Below are 10,516 nucleotides of genomic sequence, written 5' to 3'. Positions count from 1 at the left end.
GGTCAGAGACAGTTGGATAATCTAACTAAATAAAAATATCTATGGGTAAACATAAAAGTATTTTGTTAAGAATAAAATTAAAATAATTTTAGTGATTTAGATATATTTTGAGGTTTTCGTTGTTTGCTTAAAGCAAAAAAAATACACTTATATTTAATGTATGTAATTAAATATTGACATTAGTGATTTTTTAAAAATTTATAATTGAACAATGATCGGTAGATATAATCGATATTTAATCAAAGTTTGAATGTTGGTTACTGTGTGTATAAACTCTTAAATGGTTTGTCCGAATGATTATCTTTTCACTTTGTATTGATATAATGATTGGATATTCTCGATTAATTATCGATTATTTATAAAACAGCAAATTTATTGATAACGAAAAATATATAATTATAATGTTGCTGTTGGATTTTAAATTGCTTGAGAGTATAGTTTAAAAAAAACTTTATTTTCATCACTGTAAAACCAAGTGTATAGTCAAAATTAACACCCTTGCCAAATAACATTGAAACGCCATAAGCAATCTATAGATATTTAATACACCGTGAAACGTGTTTTCAATAACGACAAAAAATTATAGTTTCGTTTATGGCCTTAAACATAGAACACATTTAATATGAGTTAAAATAATACACTTGTAACACTTGGTTTTAGTGTGTATGTAATGCACAAAAATCCATTGTTTCCAAAACGGTCCCGTTTCGCCCATCATCCCTATATCTACACGGAAAAATTATTCTCGTTTAAAATTTTATGGTGTCATAATAAACCTGGACCATGATAACTACCTACCGAAATTGAAACCAACAATGGAAAAATTGCTATGAGCATAGTAAAATTGACAACGATTATATCACAACCCGGGTCATAATATCTAGGCCCATCGAACCTCAATCTAGCCTCATCAAACCCAAGTAAGCCTCAATTAAGCCTCACTTAGCTAAAAAAGCATTTTGAGCCTCAAATAATGCTCACAGAGCCTCAATGAGCCTCAAATAATACTAATCGAATTTAAATTACATTTGATCAAACTCGTAAAATTATTATTATTTGAGATTCATTGAGTCGAGACTAGGTTCATTTGAGGCTAATCGAGACTATATGAGCATTATTTGAGGCTCAAAATGCATGTTTAGCTAAGTGAGGCTTGATTGAGGCTTACTTGGGTTTGATAAGGCTAGATTGAGGTTCGATGAGCCTAGATATTATGACCCAGGAAGTTACTACACAGTTATTAATTTTGCTAAAGTAATAATCATTTTTGCATGTGTTGATTTCAATTTCTGCAGGTTGCCATGGTCCAGCTTTACTATGATACCATATAGTATATCAATTAAAAACAATTTCTTCGTGTATACTCAAGCGTTCTATTTAAAATAAAAAGTTTAAATCCTTACCAATACAATTTTAATTATTTGAGATTACGTTATCAAATGTATTCTTGTCGGCTTAAGAATTGAAAATATCACGTGTATTTACAAGATATCGTTAATTAAAACGATTAATAATGAAGTATAATAACACTTATCGTGATATTGATTAATAAAAAATGATGTGATTAAGAATAAATTTAAAATTTAAATAAAAACAACAAAAAATTTAAACCATTTTTTAATAATTAGATTAACTAAAATAGTTGTATTTAAATTACCATAACTTGGGATTTACTGTTGAGTAATTTATATATATTTATATATGTATACATAGAATCGAACATTTTCTCATATATAGTATATGCTGTCTCTGATGCATCGTTGCAAATAAATTAACCATGAGCTCCAAGTATCACCCGTGAGAGCAATTATGCCGCTTAACTTGGATATGAGATATGACTACGTCTCTCATTCGCCCCGTCTCATTTCATAGTATATCTCTGTCTTTGAATTTCTCCCACCGCGTATTCCCACTGAGCCCAGATATCTGGATACCAACGAGTAATACCGAGTATTATAGTATACAGATATAGATATAGATGCATTCATATACATATATTAGTGAAGTAGTAAGCGCGTGGTTCACAAGTATACATATAGATGTAAATACAGAGAGAGATAACAAGAAAGAACGAGAAAGTTTTAGAGTGCGCGGACATGAGAGTAAGAGAAAGCATATTCTAGCAATCCACCATCAAGGTCCTCTTCCATAATTAGAATTTCCCAGCTCCCCTAGACCAGAGGCTGCTTCCCGCAAGGTTTTCTTCCTCTGCTATCATATCTCTAGGTACTATTATCTTATTCTGTTTTACTCTTTCTCTCTTTTTCTCTCTGTCTCTCTTTACTACCCCTCTATACTCACTTACCCTCCGCACCCCAAGTCGGCCATTACTTTTAATGGCGTTGTTAATGAAACTAGGTGTCGCCAAATTAACCCCTCGTTCCAGCAGTGCTCAACCTTCACCATTTATCTTAAAATCTAACAATTATATTTCTGCAAAATATTTTTTTTTAACACAAAATTTTATTATTTCATGTTATTATTATCATCATATTCATTTTAAAAATAATTATTAATTTTTTTTTTTTTTTTAATTAATAAATATTATAAATTTGTAAATAATAGAACATAATATAGGGGAGGAAGGGGTAAAATGGACTACCCCAAAATTGTTTTAAAAAAAGTTTATTTTAAAAATTTTTCAAAATCAGGTTTGTTCTTTTACTGTTTTCGAAAAATTTTGTTTTTGTATGAAATCGAGTTTTTTTTATTAATTTAAATGAAATGTTCTTTTTATTTGTGTAAACTACTTACAAGAAAATTTTTTAGGGGCACCCCATTTTACCCGTAAAAAATGGAATTTTTTTTTTAACCAGCTGAAAATTTTTTCTATTCACTTTGAATACCATTAAAAAAAAAGAACTGATATATGTCAATTCTCAAAAACTTAGTATTTCCTCAAGTACCCCGTTATGCCCCCCCCCCTGTCTGTATTATTTTATTTATTTAAATTTTTGGTCTGCTTTATTTAATTAAATAATAAAAAATATTGTAAATTAAAGTAAGAGTTAGAAAACCACTGTTACGTGCTGATTACCGCGGTAACCACCCCCCGAGCGCCAATTAATCTTAACTTTTACGGGGCAAACACTTTTCATTAAGCCCTCCTATCCCTACCAGATAGTATTTCTATACTCGGCATTGCTCATCCTTGTCCTCTTGAGTTTTTCTCTCTACCCTCTTGTCCAATGTACCTTCCCACTTGGTGAGTTCAAAATAGTTAAAGTTTTCCTCTACCCGCGCTGGATTTAAAGAGACCTCAGTGTCTGCAATGAGCATATTCCTGATACTATAGAACGTTTTGCGCACCCTCATTCACGCTTATATACATATATACCAAAGAAAAGGTGGCAATTGCGCGAGAGAATAAGAAGGAAGACAAGAGAGATGAGACAAAGAAAATGGCTCCCAGGACAAGCGTTTAATCTGGCTCTAATTAGCGACTTACTCCCCTCTTTTGCTATCATAATACTGCGGCACCGTTTTACTTGATGTTTATCTCGCCACGACTGTCATCCACTTTCTTAAAGATCTCAAGATCGTTTTTGTTATTTCTTCGATTCAAATTACGTTTTTTCAAATAATTATTTACAATATTCATTTTGTCTCTTTTCTAATTGTGTTTATAAAATGAAATATTCTTCCGACTTATTATGAGTATTTTGATAAATTTTAAAAATAAATTAGTGAAAGTTAGTGAAAATAGATGTCATTGAATAGAAAGAAAAAAATATAAAAATTTTTGTTAATATTTCGGGCGGAAAGATGATTTTTTTATTTGTCAATTAACTTAATCTACAATAGTAGCTGCTGATTAAGAAAAAGTATAAATAATTCCTGATAACACGAGTTGATCGTGAAAAAGTTGGTGATTCATTAGTTTCCGACCAACTTGACGACAAGTTATCGACAACTTCAGCTTTTGCAACTTTTGGCTACAAGTTACCGCCAACTTTCTCAGAAAGTTGGCGCCAGTATGGAGCCGCAACTGGAATGCAAGTTTCTGAGGAAATTAAAAGGAAACTTACCGTCAACTTATGACCGTCAACTTTTTGGATTTACAACTTTTGCCACCAACTTTTTCAGAAAATGTCTATCAACTATTGGAGGTACCAACTGTTGGCGGCCAACTTGGTGTTCAGTTGCGGCTGCAAGTTTCTCGTCAGTTTCTCGCCAACTTGGTTATCAGGGATACTTACCCTGATAACACGAGTTGATTGAGAAAAAGTTGGTCATTCATTAGTTTCCGACCAACTTGACGACAAGTTATCGACAACTTCAGCTTTTGCAACTTTTGGCTACAAGTTACCGCCAACTTTCTGAGAAAGTTGGCGGCAGTATGGAGCCGCAACTGGAATGCAAGTTTATGAGGAAATTGAAAGTAAACTTACCGTCAACTTATGATCACCAACTTTTGCAAGCAACTTTTGCCACCAACTTTCTCAGAAAGTGATCGTCAACTTTTTGGATTTACAACTTTTGCCACCAACTTTCTCAGAAAATGTCCATCAACTATTGGAGGTACCAACTGTTGGCGATCAACTTGGTTCCAGTTGCGGCTGCAAGTTTCTCGTCAGTTTCTCGCCAACTTGGCTATCAGGGTAAGGAATACTAATTTCAATTATCGTTCAATGGTCATCTAGGTTCTTGAATATTATCGCGATTATTGCCAACGTATGATACCAGTAGTGACATCTAACACTATTAATTTAAAATAAGCTTGACCCTCGATTTATCATTTAAGAATTTCCTTATCATCAACAAAGTATAATGACGATTTGAAGGAAAAGTAGTTTCCAATATCAACAAATTTTTATTCCATCACCTTGATATCCAAAGTTTCTGAACAGAAAGTTGGTGTACATTAGTTGCGACTAACTTGAGGACAAATTGTCGACTACTTTCAGCTTTTGTAACGGTTGGCTACAAGCTGTTACTTTCCCTGAAAATTGGCGACAATCTACTGCTGCAACCAATACCAACTTTGGTCACCAACTTTCTCAGAAAATCGTCGACAAGTTTCCGTCAACTAGTAGAAATGTCAATTTTCACAGCCAACTTGGCGATAAGTTGCTGCAGTAGGTTGTCGCTAGCTTGCTGCCAGCTTGACTATCAGAGCATCCATGATTCAGGGTAAAAACGATTTAAAGCTCTTAGAACTCGAAAGTACGTTTGTATGCCATTGATTTCCAAAAAAAAACCGCTTTTTATAGCATTTCTTTCTCCCACGATATCTCGCTAACAAATCGACCGATTGTGATGTTCGAGGTGGCAATCGGCGCGTCTCATTGTGTTCTATAGCTGATTAGATTTTGATGTTGATCGATTCTGTTGTTTTTGAGAAATTAAAAATAAACTAAAAAAAAAAAGTTTTTTTTCGTTATTTTCAATTATTGTCGGGTCTACTAGATCAAATGATTTAAAATTTTTAGGAAAGTTTAAATTGATTTTTTTATTACGGTTATTTTAGAAATGAATATTTCAACTGGGAAATTTTTACTCTGATTATTTGTGTCATGGTTTTTTTCACAGACCCCGGTTATTCAACATTTGACTAGAAGTCAATTTTCAGTTGGTAACAGTTTATTTCTAAAAGTGCTCAGTAAAAATTTATAAACAGAGCGATTAATTAATTCTATCAAAATAATTCCTTCAGTTGAGTTAATAAAAATATTTCTATAAATAAAATAATCTTAAAAAACGTTGTAATTTTTTTATCTTTTACGTACTTACGTACTTTTAAGTAATCGAGTAGTTCTTTATTCCTTGTTGTACTTGCAAAATAAAATTTCTAAAAAATTCAAAACGTAAATTCCTAAATTATAGGCTATTGCAACGACCCTCTAGATTTATTTATTGTTCAAAAAAAAATATTTAAGCCCGTCTTATATAAACAGGTGAACTTGTTTTTTTATATAAATATTTTATTCATTAATTTAAATTTATTAAAATTTTACTCTTTTAGAAATTAATAACTTCTGAATAGAAAAAAAATTGTGAATAAAACTTTCTCAAAAAATTTAAACTCCGGTACTATTATGTCATTAGACATCTATTGAACATGTTATATCCATAAGATAGTTTCATTGATAACAAGATAACGTATCTGTGATGATCTGCGTAAAATGATTTAACTATACGGAGCAGTCAGACTTAGATTGTCTATAACAGCGTTATTATAATATTCAATATCATGTCGTAATAAATATTTCTATTGCATCTTCCTCTTAATCGAGCCTATTAACAGTTAAACCAAGTATAGAGGTAATGAAAATCGAGTATTTATATATTTTATAGTTTATTTAAGTGTTTTATATCTTATTCTACTCATTTTGTTATCACTGTTTAGTATACATACATACTTACTATACAAAAACGTAACATCATATTCAGAAGATTGGAAATAAATATTTTTTATCCTAGTAAATTCAAAAGTTTAAATCAAGGATGTTCAAGACATTTATTATTGTTACTGCCGCTTGCATAATTATTCAGGTAAACTATATATATTTTTATGGTTATTAATAAATTAAATAAATTATTTGATACAGTCGAATCCAACATCACAAGAAAAAAATTTTCTCATGCCCCCGGTAAATTTTAATTCAGCATTTTTTTGCCATTGATCTGAATTTTTTAAATCAACATAATTATTTGTGACACTGTTTTTGCAGAAAATAAAAGTTTACAGTAACTCTGAAGAATTTCGACAAATGAATAGAAGTTTACTTGAATTAATTTTAAATGCAACAGAAAATCATCAAAATCAATTATCCGATTCAATAAACCCAGCTTTGATAACTAAATTTGATGATTTTCATGACATGTTAACGCAAAATTTAAATTTGAAAAAAAAAGTATCGTCAAGTTTCAATTCATTGAGTGACTATGAAGATCAAGATGAATATTAAAGAAAATATTTAATTACACGGAAAACAACACTTGTGACCAGCACCATACGATTTCCTGACTGTCACAAAACTCGTTTAGCTTTTTGGAAGTTGAGTAGATTGGCGATAAGTACAGCGGTAGCCATGATCATATCCAAAATGTTACTAGGATAAGTCGTTACGTTAAAACCATGAAATTTTATCAGATTACAAAAATTTTCGTTAATTAACTCTTTTCTATCCATGTTGAATTTAAACTCATGAATTTCTAAATCATATTATCCCAGTGAACACATGACCTTGTTTTAACGTAATACGTAGGTCATAGAAATGTCACGGCATCTTACGTACATTTTATGTCAATCTGACGTTCTACATGACTTTAATATGATGTAAAAACTTGCGATCATATTGATGTAAGCATGACTCTTGTATGACGTCACAGTTATGACTTATGTGTTGCGTACGCTTGACATCATTTTGATGTGAGCATGACTCTTGTATGACGTCACAGTTATGACTTATGTATTACGTACGCTTGACATCAAATTTACACACAAAAATCACATTGTTACGAAGTAATAATGTCATTATTGTATATCATAATGACGTAATTTAAAAATCGTATATTTATGTCAGTAGCAAAGTCACGGTTCTACGTAATATGGATGTCACTCTTAAATCATATCTTTACATCAGTGACAAATCAATATTTTATGCAATGCTGATGTAATTTCTGAGTCATAGTGTTTTTATCATCTATTTATTAAAATAAAACAATCATAGAATGAATTTTCCATAATGTGTAAATGTGTAAAAATAACAACTAAATGTCGAATTTTTTTGGGGCCAAAGTAATCGATAAACTCGATAATAGATTTCAGACGTTTTAGATTAAAACATTAGCGTGAGCATAAAAAAAAGTAACTTTATTTTTTTAGATGATATACCGAAAATATCATTGAGGATGAAAAAGAAAATGTGACGACAGTTTGAACTTTTTTGATATTAAGATTGTAAAGTGAAGTATTGCAATTTTTCAATCGATTTAATTTCATAAATTTTTGTGAAATTATTCAATGTTTCGCAAAATTTTATATAAGATTTTTTAATTTCCATATCATGACAGAAAATTAAAAAATTTGAAGAAACTTAATAAATTTTTATATAATTTTTTATAATTATCATCGAGGCCGACAAATATTGTTTTTATAAAATCTCATATAAGTTTATGGAGTTTTTTTAAATTTTGTGAAAATCCATCACGAAAATTTATGAGCTCTGTCTTTACCGGCATTTCACTCTAAATACATCTATTAAGGACAAAACTTGAACTATCGTGATGTGGACCAGTGATCAACGTTCAGGACTATCAGCCAAGAGGAGCCGTGCTTCGAACCCAGCAGACGCCCAGGATTTTTTCATCATTTACTGCTATCAATTCGTGTTTCTGAATTTGTAATGCGTTCGCGTGATAATAACCAAATCAACAATTCGGTATTTAATTTTTTCTTTTTTTTTTTAAATATTTTTTCCGGATTGATGATTTTGACATCACCCATATGTCATACTGACGTCATAGAATGTCACACAGACATCACATTTACGTCATATATACGTCATTAGTTTTCCATCATAATCTTACGTAAAAAAGTGGGAAATAATGAGTCACACCTGACTCATTCGTGACTTATATCTTGCTATTTTGATAAATTTTCATAGATTCTCTCTTACCAACAGAAGATCAGTATCTTTAACCGTTAGCGGAGCAACAGTTAATATTAACTTGTTGCCAAGTTAAATGTAATAGTTATCCCTGATAACACCCCTGATAGCCAAGTTGGCGAGAAACTGACGAGAAACTTGCAGCCGCAACTGGAACCAAGTTGATCGCCAACAGTTGGTACCTCCAATAGTTGATGGACATTTTCTGAGAAAGTTGGTGGCAAAAGTTGTAAATCCAAAAAGTTGACGATCACTTTCTGAGAAAGTTGGTGGCAAAAGTTGCTTGCAAAAGTTGGTGATCATAAGTTGACGGTAAGTTTACTTTCAATTTCCTCATAAACTTGCATTCCAGTTGCGGCTCCATACTGGCGCCAACTTTCTCAGAAAGTTGGCGCCAGTATGGAGCCGCAACTGGAATGCAAGTTTATGAGGAAATTGAAAGTAAACTTACCGTCAACTTATGACCGTCAACTTTTTGGATTTACAACTTTTGCCAACAACTTTTTCAGAAAATGTCTATCAACTATTGGAGGTACCAACTGTTGGCGGCCAACTTGGTGTTCAGTTGCGGCTGCAAGTTTCTCGTCAGTTTCTCGCCAACTTGGTTATCAGGGTAAGCGACTAAAAAGTTGCCAACAACTTGACGGAAACTCTGTAAAGTTTTCTTTATATTGCGACTGCAGATTGTTGTCAACTTTACATCAGAAAGTTGAAGCCAACTTATCACCAACAGTTGGATAGTCAAATGGTACCCACAACTTGACGGCACATTGATTGAAACTGTTTCTACGTAACTTCTCTTTCCGAGAAACTTGTCGACAACTTTCAGCTCGTGTAACTGTTGCCTACAAGTTGTCTACAAGTTGCTCAGAAACTTGGCAACAGGTTGCGGCAGTAGATTGTCGACAAGTTGCTGAGCAACTTGTAGCCAACTTGTCGCCAACAGTTTCACAGTATGAAGTTGCCGCCAAGTTGCTAACAAGTTGGTCGCAACTTAGTATCCGTAAAAACTCAATCAATCCAATTAATCTTTTTTTTTTCAATTTCATATTGATAATAAGATATTACGCTTCATTGTATAGTTTCATATGACAGCATACTTATTCAAAAAATTTATGGATAAATGAATTTAAATTAATTCTGACATCTATCAATATTTGAAAATATTTACAGAATATAAATAAATATTTTGAAACATTAAATTCTAAACTAAAATGATTAAAGCATAAAGTATTTCTTTCTTACATGAACAATAATATAGTGACTATAAAATATTTATTTTTCTGTGGGATATTTAATGAAATATTTGTAAATTATACTATTTTAGCAAATTTTTATGGGCCGCCATAAGATCAAAATTCAAAATTTCAGTCATCATCTATTCATCCGTGAAAAAAGCTTTTTATAAAATATCTTTAATAAAATTTTATATCGGAAATGGTCTGGTTAAATTTCAAAATTTTATAAAACTATGAGATTAGATGGCCTGTAAATTTTGTGTAGTAGAACTTGATGAAATTTTATGACATGATGAAAGATTTTTGGATTTTCATAAAATTTTATGAAATTTCAGAAAATTGTTTGAAATTTTATAAAACCTTAGAAAGTTATCAACTTAACTAGGGTTAAATTCTATGAAATTTTAAAAAATTTTATGAAATATAGAATTCCTTTGATTTTATGTCGTAAAATTATATGAATCGTTTATTTGAGAAACCCCATAAGTCAAGAAAACAAAATTTTTCAGGAAACACAAAAAAAAATTTTTCTGGAAAAACTTGCCATTGAAATAATAAATAAATAATTAAAGAGAATAATGTTAGCGTCTGAAAAATATTCAAAGAAGAAAAATTCAATTTTTTAATTGAAACTACTTAAAAAAATTATTCAAAGTTGATTGA

At 31.1% G+C, this 10,516-nt stretch overlaps 1 long non-coding RNA gene across 1 annotated transcript; it reads left to right on the top strand.

Annotated features, from left to right (window-relative positions):
* The first annotated feature begins 5,918 nt into the window (after nt 1-5,918).
* Nucleotides 5,919-8,932, top strand: LOC103576321 (uncharacterized). Its single transcript, XR_008403491.1, has 4 exons — nt 5,919-6,264; nt 6,350-6,495; nt 6,552-6,593; nt 6,675-8,932. It is a non-coding gene; the product is annotated as an uncharacterized LOC103576321 (long non-coding RNA).
* The last annotated feature ends 1,584 nt before the right edge of the window (nt 8,933-10,516 follow it).

The sequence above is a fragment of the Microplitis demolitor genome, chromosome 4 (assembly GCF_026212275.2).
Source record: "Microplitis demolitor isolate Queensland-Clemson2020A chromosome 4, iyMicDemo2.1a, whole genome shotgun sequence".
NCBI lineage: Eukaryota > Metazoa > Arthropoda > Insecta > Hymenoptera > Braconidae > Microplitis > Microplitis demolitor.
The sequence above is the reverse complement of the archived record's forward strand: the minus strand, read 5'-3'. Positions and strand labels throughout refer to the sequence as shown.